At 43.3% G+C, this 9,387-nt stretch overlaps 1 long non-coding RNA gene across 1 annotated transcript; it reads left to right on the top strand.

Moving 5' to 3' along the window:
- Nucleotides 1–3,155: 3,155 nt before the first annotated feature.
- On the top strand, nt 3,156–8,384 carry LOC108522377 (uncharacterized). Its single transcript, XR_001883442.1, has 3 exons — nt 3,156–3,242; nt 6,799–7,079; nt 8,057–8,384. It is a non-coding gene; the product is annotated as an uncharacterized LOC108522377 (long non-coding RNA).
- Nucleotides 8,385–9,387: the final 1,003 nt, after the last annotated feature.

Genomic DNA, 9,387 nt, shown 5'->3' on the forward strand with positions numbered 1-9,387 from the left:
CCCTGCACAGTCAAAAATCTACATATAGCTTTTGATTCCCCCAAAACTTAACTACTAATAGCCTACTGTTGACCAAAGCCTTACTGATAACATAAACAGTTGGTTAACACATATTTTGTAGGTTATATGTATTATATTCTGTGTTCTTACTATCAAGTAAGCTAGAAAAAGAAAATGTTATTAAGAAAATCCACAGTGGCTCATGCCTGTAATCCCAGCACTTTGGGAGGCCGAGGTGGCCAGATCATGAGGTCAGGAGATAGAGACCATCTTTGCCAACATGGTGAGACCCCGTGTCTACTAAAATACAAAAAATTAGCCAGGTGTGGTGCCACGTGCCTGTAATACCAGCTACTTGGGAGGCTGAGGCAGGGGAATCACTTGAACCTGTGAGGTGGAGGTTGCAGTGAGCCAAGATTGCACCACTGCACTCCGGCCTGGTGACAGAGCAAGACCCTGTCTCAAAAAAAAAAAGAAAGAAAGAAAGAAAAAAAAGAAAATCATTGGCCAGGCATGGTGGCTCACGCCTGTAATCCCAACACTTTGGGACACCAAGGTGGGCAGATGACTTGAGGTCAGGAGTTTGAGACCAGCCTGGCCAACATGGTGAAACCTCGTCTATACCAAAAATATAAAAAATTAGCTGGGTGTGGTGGCACACAACTGTAATCCCAGCTACTTGGGAGGCTGAGGCAGGAGAATCACTTGAACCCGGGAGGCAGAGGTTGCAGTGAGCCAAAATCATGCCACTGCACTCCAGCCTGGGTGACAGAGCAAGACTCTGTCTCAAAAAAAAAAAGAAAAAGAAAATCATCAGGAAGAGAAAATATTTTTACTATTCATTAAGTGGAAGTAAATCATAACGGTCTCCATCTTCATAATCTTCTCCTTGAGCAGTCTGAGGAGGAGGAGAAAGAGGAGGGGTTATACTTGTTGTTTCAAGGGTGACAGAGGTGCAAGAAAACCCATGTATAAGTGGACTCATAACGTTCCCCTGTGTTGTTCAAGGGTCAACTGTAGTAAAAATCAAGAGGTAGAGTCAGCCATTGGGCTAAATGTAATTGCAGGTTATTCCTCATCTTTTGTAGCAGGAAGTCAATAGATATAACTTAAAATTGAAACATGGCTTTTTTTTTAAAAAGCAAATTTAATTTCCTAATGTTTTGCATTGTGTTTTTTCTAGATAATCTCTTAAGAGTTACTATATCTTGTGATAAATAAGCAGTCAATTTAGTAAATTTTTTTTTTTTTTTTAAGACAGAGTTTTGCTCTTGTTGTCCAGGCTGGAGTGCAATGGCGCAATCTCAGCTCACTGCAACCTCCGCTCCCAGGTTCAAGCAATTCTTCTGCCTCAGTCCCCCTAGTAGCTGGAATTACAGGCACCTGCCACTACACCCAGCTAATTTTTGTATTTTTAGTAGAGATGATGTTTCACCATGTTGGTCAGGCTGGTCTTGAACTCCTGACCTCAGGTGATCCACCCACCTCAGCCTCCCAAAGTGCTGAAATTACAGGCATGAGCCACAGTACCCGGCCAATTTGGTAATTTTTAAGTTTTGCTGGCTGGACACAGTGGCTCATGCCTGTAATTCCAGGCAGGAGGATTGCTTGAGCCCTGGAGTTCCAGACCAGTCTGGGCAACATAGCCAGGGCTCATTTCTACAAATAATAAAATTAGCTAGGCATGGTGGTGAGCACCTAGAGTCCCAGGTACTCCAGAGGTTGGGAAGTGGAGGCTACAGTGAGCTATGATCACACCACTGTACTCCAGCCTGGGTGACAGAGCTTCCTCATCTTGAAAAAAGAAAAGTAAGTTCTGCTTCAGTTTTTGTACTGCTAAATTTAAATTAAATGATATTAAACTTTTTACATCTAAAATAGCATGCAGAGAATGATTTTATTTTTATAAAATTATTTCTGTTGTTCTGTCTACTCACCTACCTATAGATTCCTGAATCACGTTTTTTACAAATGTTGGGGGATGGTTATCTCGGAGCAGTGGGATTATAGTGTGTGTGTGTAATTTTTTTTTTAACTTTCTTTGTTATGCTTTCCTATATTACTTAAATTTTATGATGAATATGTGTTATTTTGAACAAAACAATAAAATCATTGTTTCCTTTTCTATTTTTTTTTTTCCTAAAAGACTTCTCTGTAGGCATTGACAGTGCTAGGAGCCTGTTGGGCACAGTGGGTCACACCTGTGATCCCAGCACTTTGGGAGGCCAAGTGGGGCAGATAACTCGATCCCAGGAGTCTGAGATCAGCCTGGGCAACATGGTGAGACCCCATCTTTACAAAAAATACAGAAATTAGCAAGATGTGGTATAGTTCCAGCTACTCAGGATGCTGAGGTGGGAGGATTCCTTAAGCCTGAAGGCGGAGGTTGCAGTGAGCCACAATCACACCACTGCACTCCAGCCTGGGTGATAGAGACCCTGTCTCAAGGGAAAAAAATGAGAGAATGCTAGGAGCCAAGAGGTTGCTTCAACATTAGGTGCTAGCAGGAGATCTGTCCAAGAGGCAGAGGGTAGGATCTGAGGGTGCTGTGATGGGCAACACAACACAGAGGCCCTTTGGGGTGGGGGGTGGGAGGGGGCTGTTTCATAGCTGCTGTGACAAAAAAGTCCCTCGATCACAGATGCTACCACAAGTATTAAGAACTTTCCACAGTCAGACCCAAACCCCATAGAAATCAGATGGCCTCCAAGGTCAGCAAAATGAATCGGACCTGCCTCTGCCTTCCACCTCTTTTTTTGTTTTGTTTTGTTTTGTTTTTTTGAGACAGAGTTTTATTCTTATTCCCCAGGCTAGAGTACAGTGGCGCAATCTCGGCTCACTGCAACCTCTGCCTCCCTGGTTCAAGTGATTCTCCTGCCTCAGCCTCCTGAGTAGCTGGGATTACAGGCGCCCACCACCATGCCCAGCTAATTTTTTGTATTTTTAGTAGAGACAGGGTTTCATCAAGTCAGCCAGGCCAGTCTCAAACTCCTGATCTCAGGTGATCTACCTGCCTCAGCCTCCCAAGGTGCTGGGATAACAGGTGTGAGCCACTGTGCCTGGCCACCTGCCTTCTAACTTTTGAGAAAGTCCAACATTTGCTTTATTGTGACATCAAAGAAGCCAATGCTCCTGGGAACCAACCAGGATTATGGCTGTGTTCTTCTCAATCCCCAGTCAAGAGAGCTGCCTTATATGACTGTCCTGAGCTCAGCTGTGTGACCAAGTCTTCCACATTGAAAGTGAGTGAAAAATCGCTTCCCTCTGCCCTTCTAGGCTTCTTGCCTGGGCTACAAATTAAACTGACATAAGACAGATTAACAGGAGAAAAGCCATCTTTAGTTACATACATAGGCACAGGAGTCCTTCAAAATACAAGACTCAAAGGAAGGCCAGATGATTAAAGGCTTATACAGATTGAATATCTCTCATCCAAAATGCTTGGGACCAGAAATGTTTCAGATTGGGGATCTTTTCCAATTTTGAAATATTTGCATATATATAATGAGAGATCTTGGGGCTAGGACTCAAGTATAAACACAAAATTCATTTATGTTACATATACACCTTATACACACAGCCTGAAGGTAATTTTATATAATATTTTTAATGATTTTGAGCATGAAACAAAGTTTTTAATGTGTTTTGACTGTGACACATCACATGAGTTCGGGTGTGGAATTTTCCACTCATGACATGAAGGCTCACGTCAATACTCAAAAAAATGTTGGATTTTAGAGTATTTTGAGTTTTTGGATTAGGGATATGCAACCTGTATAGCATTTTTAGCTACAGAAAGGAATGGGGACTTGGGGCTTCTGAGAGGTGGTGGCCACACAAGTTATGGGAGGGTGAGGGGAGGAAATGTATGGTGAATAAAGTTCTTCTTGTTATGCAGATAAAAGTCTCCCAGGTAATAAAAGTTGTCTGGGGCCGGGCGCGGTGGCTCAAGCCTGTAATCCCAGCACTTTGGGAGGCCGAGACGGGCGGATCACGAGGTCAGGAGATCGAGACCATCCTGGCTAACACGGTGAAACCCCGTCTCTACTAAAATACAAAACTAGCCGGGCGAAGTGGCGGGCGCCTGTAGTCCCAGCTACTCAGGAGGCTGAGGCAGGAGAATGGCGTAAACCCGGGAGGCGGAGCTTGCAGTGAGCTGAGATCCGGCCACTGCACTCCAGCCCCGGCGACAGAGTGAGACTCTGCCTCAAAAAAAATAAATAAATAAAAAATAAAATAAAAAAATAAAAATAAAAGTTGTCTGGAGCAACCCTCAGGAAAATATCTGTCTGGGTGTGGTATATTAGTCTGTTCTCAAGGTGCTAATAAAGACATACCTGAAACTGAGCAATTTATAGAGGAAAGAGGTTTAACTGACTCACAGTTCCACATGGCTGTGGAAGCCTCACAATCATGGCGGAAGGCAAATGAGGAGCAAAGTCACATCTTACATGGCAGCAGGCAAGAGAGCTTGTGCAGGCAAACTCCCCTTTACGAAACCATCAGATCAGGCCGTGCACAGTGCGTCACGTCTATAATCCCAGCACTTTGGGAGGCTAAGGTGGGTGGATCACAAGGTCAAGAGATTGAGACAATCCTGGCCAACATGGTGAAACCCCATCTCTACTAAAAATACAAAAATTAGCTGGGCATGGTGGTGTGCGCCTGTAGTCCCAGCTACTCAGGAGGCTGAGAATCACTTGAACCTGGGAGGCAGAGGTTGCAGTGAGCCAAGATCTGAACTCCAGCCTGGCGACAGAGTGAGACTCCATCTCAAAATAATAATAATAATAATAATAATAATAATAATAAATAAAACCATCAGATCTCATGAGACTTATTCACTATCATGAGAACAGCAAAGTCCCACCCCATGATTCAATTACCTCCCACCAAGTACCTCCCATGACACATGGGGATTATGGGAGCTACAATTCAAGATGAGATCCGGTGGGGGATACACCTAAACCATATCACATGGTGTCCACCTCCAGGCTTTCTCCTATGATCCCAGTGAATCTTCCCTGGTGGATGAGATTCCCGCAAAGGAGATTCAGGATAGTTGAGTTCCATTTGGAGGATTGTCTTTAGGCAGCTAAGGGGAGCTCAGAAAAAGCCTCTGTCTGAATCTGCTGTTCCCAAAGTGCCCTTAGTTCACTGTAATTAGCACACCAAAGTGTCATATTTTGAAGTGGACTTTCCTGAACTCCTTCCGTTCCATGCCCTCCATGCTGCAGATGCTCTTTGAGGCCAGCCTGGAGAGGCCTCTCCTCTGTCTCTTCCCCAGCCTATGAGATTGCCTAAGAGAGCTGTTGGAAACCCTAATTTGACCTCTCCCACAACAGGGGACGAGCCAAAAAGCTGGGCTGTAGGGAACCAGCTCCATGAGATGCTGGTCAGCAAACATTTTAATCTAAAGTTATAATCGGTCAGAGAATTGGTTTTTCAGTATTTTTTTTAAAGTATCCTCCATGCTGGATTACAGAAGCCTAATAGATACTTTCCTTGTTATTGAAGGGTTAATAGAATATCTTTCTCTTTCAATAAATAGTTGGATAAATATGATAAAGTGCTCCTTCAGGAATTACCACGGCACAGATCATTTCTTCCCTCAGAGAAGCGCCTGGCTTTTGTTGTTTTTTGTTTTTTTTGACTGAGTCTTACTCTGTCACCCAGGCTGGAGTGCAATAGTGCGATCTCAGCTCACTGCAACCTCTGCCTCCCTGGTTCAAGCAATTCTCCTGCCTCAACCTCCCAAGTAGCTGGGATTACAGGCATCCACCACCACACCCGGCTAATTTTTGCATTTTTTAGTAGAGACAGGGTTTCACCATGTTGGCTAGGCTGGTCTCAAACTCCTGACCTCGTGATCCACCTGCTTTGGCCTCCCAAAGGGTTGGGATTACAGGCATGAGCCATCATGCCCAGTGGCTTTTGCTTTTTCTTTAAGTCTATTCCTTTGTGAACTCTTGATTTTATAAATCCTCTTCTTTTCCCTTTTATTTTTTTCTGGTATGGTCCTGAAATGTCTTCTGTGGTCTCCCTTCAAAGTTCAGCTTCCCTTTCCAATTAAATTTTCATTCACGTTCCCACGTTAACCTTCAAAATTACACTCAAGGCAAGGACTTCCTCTATTTTCAACAAAGAGATGGGTATCAATGGATTTCCAAAGCATTCCTCTGTTCTACACATATGTATCTTTTTTCACCAACTAAAATGTAGAATTATTGGGAACAGGGTCTGTTTTTAATTTCTTTTCTATCTCCCTGCCTTACAGCACCTGCTCTACAAAGTAATTCTCAATAAGTAATCACTTCTGACCACATGTAGAGATTTATAATTCATAAATGTATAATTCTATTGAATGGAAACGGAAATCCTTAGATTGGGGGTGGGGTCACCATTGTTACTGCTAACATTTTTTTAGCAGTTATTAACCCAGCGTTTCATGTAATCCTCATACTGAAACTACCTTTGGGAAATTATGACAGTAAGAGAAATCTACATGGCTGACTCCATCTTGCTTCTAGCCTCTCAAGTTGACTCTTTGCTTATTATGCCTTGGTGTGAGAGAAATTTAGTTTATAGTTTAAATGATAATAGCCCTTCCCAAAAATGAAATTGTTCCTGTAAAACTAATAAACGGCCACCAAGTTAGGAGGATGAGAGGGTCTTGAATTCTAAATAATTACCAGCCATTATTCCAGAAATTATAAGATTTGCAACTTCCCCAGTTACTCTTGCAGATATTATCACTATTGTATAACCTACGATTGGCCTTTTGAAATGTCTTTTCAGGATTTTGCCTTTCTGACAACCACATGACCCCATCTGGACCCACCAACCAGTCCTGTTGTCCCAACCCAGGAACTGACTCAGCACAAGAGGACAGCTTTGATTCTCTATGATTTCATCTCTGACTCAACCGATCAGTATGCTTCCTGCCCACCAAACTATCTTTGAAAAACTCCTAACCTCATGCCTTTGGGGAGACTGATTTGAGTAATAACCCCATTTCCTATGGGGAGTGACTGGCCTCGTATCAGTTAAACATTTGTTACTACAATGCTATGGTCTTGGTGAGTTGATTTTGTTCGTGCAGCAGGCAGGAAGAACCCACTGGGCCGGCCACGCACAGTGGCTCACGCCTGTAATCCCAGCACTTTAGGAGGCTGAGGTGGGTGGATCACCTGAGGTCAGAAGTTCGAGATCAGCCTGACCAACATGGAGAAACCCCATCTCTACTAAAACACAAAAAGATTAGCCGGATGTGGTGGTGTGCGCCTGTAGTCCCAGCTACTTGGGAGGCTGAGGCAGAATTGCTGGAACCCGGGAGCCAGAGGTTGCAGTCAGCTGAGATCCCACCATTGCACTCCAGCCTGGGCTACAAAAGCGAGACTCTGTCTCTAAAAAAAAAGAGTGGGCAGTCAGGCTTGGTGGCTCACACCTGTAATCCCAGCTACTCAGGAGGCAGAGGCAGGAGAATCACTTGAACCCATAGACAGAGTTTGCAGTGAGACAAGACCGCACCATTGTACTCCAGCCTGGGCAACAGAATGAGACTCTGTCTCAAAAAAAAAAAAAAAAAGAGTAGGCTGTAGGCTGGGTGCAGTGACTCACACTTGTAATCACAGCACTTTGAGAGGCTAAGGCAGGTGGATCACCTGGGCCCAGGAGTTCAAGACCAGCCTGAGCAACATAGTGAAACCCTGTCTCTACAAAAAATACAAAAATTATACTTCCATGTAGTATGGGAAATAAAATTTTAAAAACAAAAATATAAAAATTAGCCAGGCGTGGTGGCATGTGCCTGTGGTCTCAGCTACTCAGGAGGCTGAGGTGGGAGGATCACTTGAGCCCAGGAGGTTGAGCCTGCAGTGAGCCATGATTGTGCCACTGCACTCTAGCCTAGGTGACAGAGTAAGACCTTGTCTCTTAATTAAAAAAAAAAGTGGACTATCTTGTTTATAGAATAGCATGTGACAGAACTGACAACGTATGACTTTTGAGACCAAGTTATAAAAGGCATTGTGATTTTCTCCTTGCTCTCTCTTAGTCACTCACTCTGGGGGAGCCAGGTGCCATGTTGTGAGAATACTCAAGCAGCTCAATGGCAAGGTCCATGTGGCAAGGAACTGAAATCACCTGCCAATGGTCAACAGGAAACCGGCGCCTTATGTCAACAGCCATGTGAGTGAACCATCTTGAAAACAGATTATTTAGCCCCATTCTTCAGATGACCACAACCCTAACTGAGTTTTTACTGCAACATCATAAGACACCCTGAGCAGTCATCCAACTAAACCACTCTTGAATGCCTGACCCGTACAAACTGTGAGATAACAAGTAGTTGTGTTACATTGCTAAATTTTGAGGTAATTGGTTACACAGCAATAAATAATTCAACAGGTTATCGTCTAAATGAGTAGTTCTTACATTTTGGGGGGACAGGGACTTCTTTGAGAATCTGATAAAAATTATAGACCCTCACTTAAGAAAAATGTCGGAAACAAAATCATGTAGCTCACGGTTTCTGGAGAATCTTATATCCCAGTAAAGCCCATTCACAGATCTCAGGTTAAAAATTCCTTCTCCAAACACTAGAAAAGTCCACATGTAAATTCTTTCCTTAAAAAAAAAAAAAATCTCTTTCCTGTGGAAGACTAATGTAAAGTAATTTTTATTCTTTGCTTCAGTTTGTTTTCCTTGAGATGTTCGAAGAACCAGTTTGATTAAAGAGGCATTTCCCCACCCCAATTCCCCAGGCTGTTTCCACCAGCACATTTCAGAGGGCAAAGGGGTCAAACTAACTTTTCTCATGGTTCTATTTTTATGACTGAATTCTTATGGAAAAGGGAGTCAAGGAAATTGGTGGGATTTCCAGAAAAGTCAGAAACAGTAGTTACTAGAAATACAGGAAGGAAATGTGTTCTTGAAAGATTAAAGTTCCAAGGTTTAGAGCTAAATGTGTTGGCTTCATTTGTATTCTCCAGACACAGTAGGGCATTTGCGAGAATCCTGCTGAGTTCATTCTTCATCCACTTGAGCCACCTCCAACTTTGTTTTTACACATACGCATCTCCAGGCTGACATTATGTGCAAAGGAGAAGCACAGTGATTCCTCTCCATTTTCTACCAGCGGAGATAAAGACCTCTAAGCGGACACAGACATAGGAGAGAGAGCCATCAAACTTGCGTTTGAAGTTAGTATCTGCTAAATCCTCAAGGCCATATTTTCTGATCCAACCAACGAAAGTATAATAATTGCAATTCTCAGAGTCAACTTCCCCTTTGGGAACCCCAGAATGGATCTGTGTTCCTGAGCACTGTTCCCTGGGCTGCAGAAGACGCGTCAGGAAATATAACCTAGGAAGAGAAGCAGAGCTT

The sequence above is a fragment of the Rhinopithecus bieti genome, unplaced genomic scaffold (assembly GCF_001698545.2).
Source record: "Rhinopithecus bieti isolate Rb0 unplaced genomic scaffold, ASM169854v2 scaffold_65310, whole genome shotgun sequence".
NCBI lineage: Eukaryota > Metazoa > Chordata > Mammalia > Primates > Cercopithecidae > Rhinopithecus > Rhinopithecus bieti.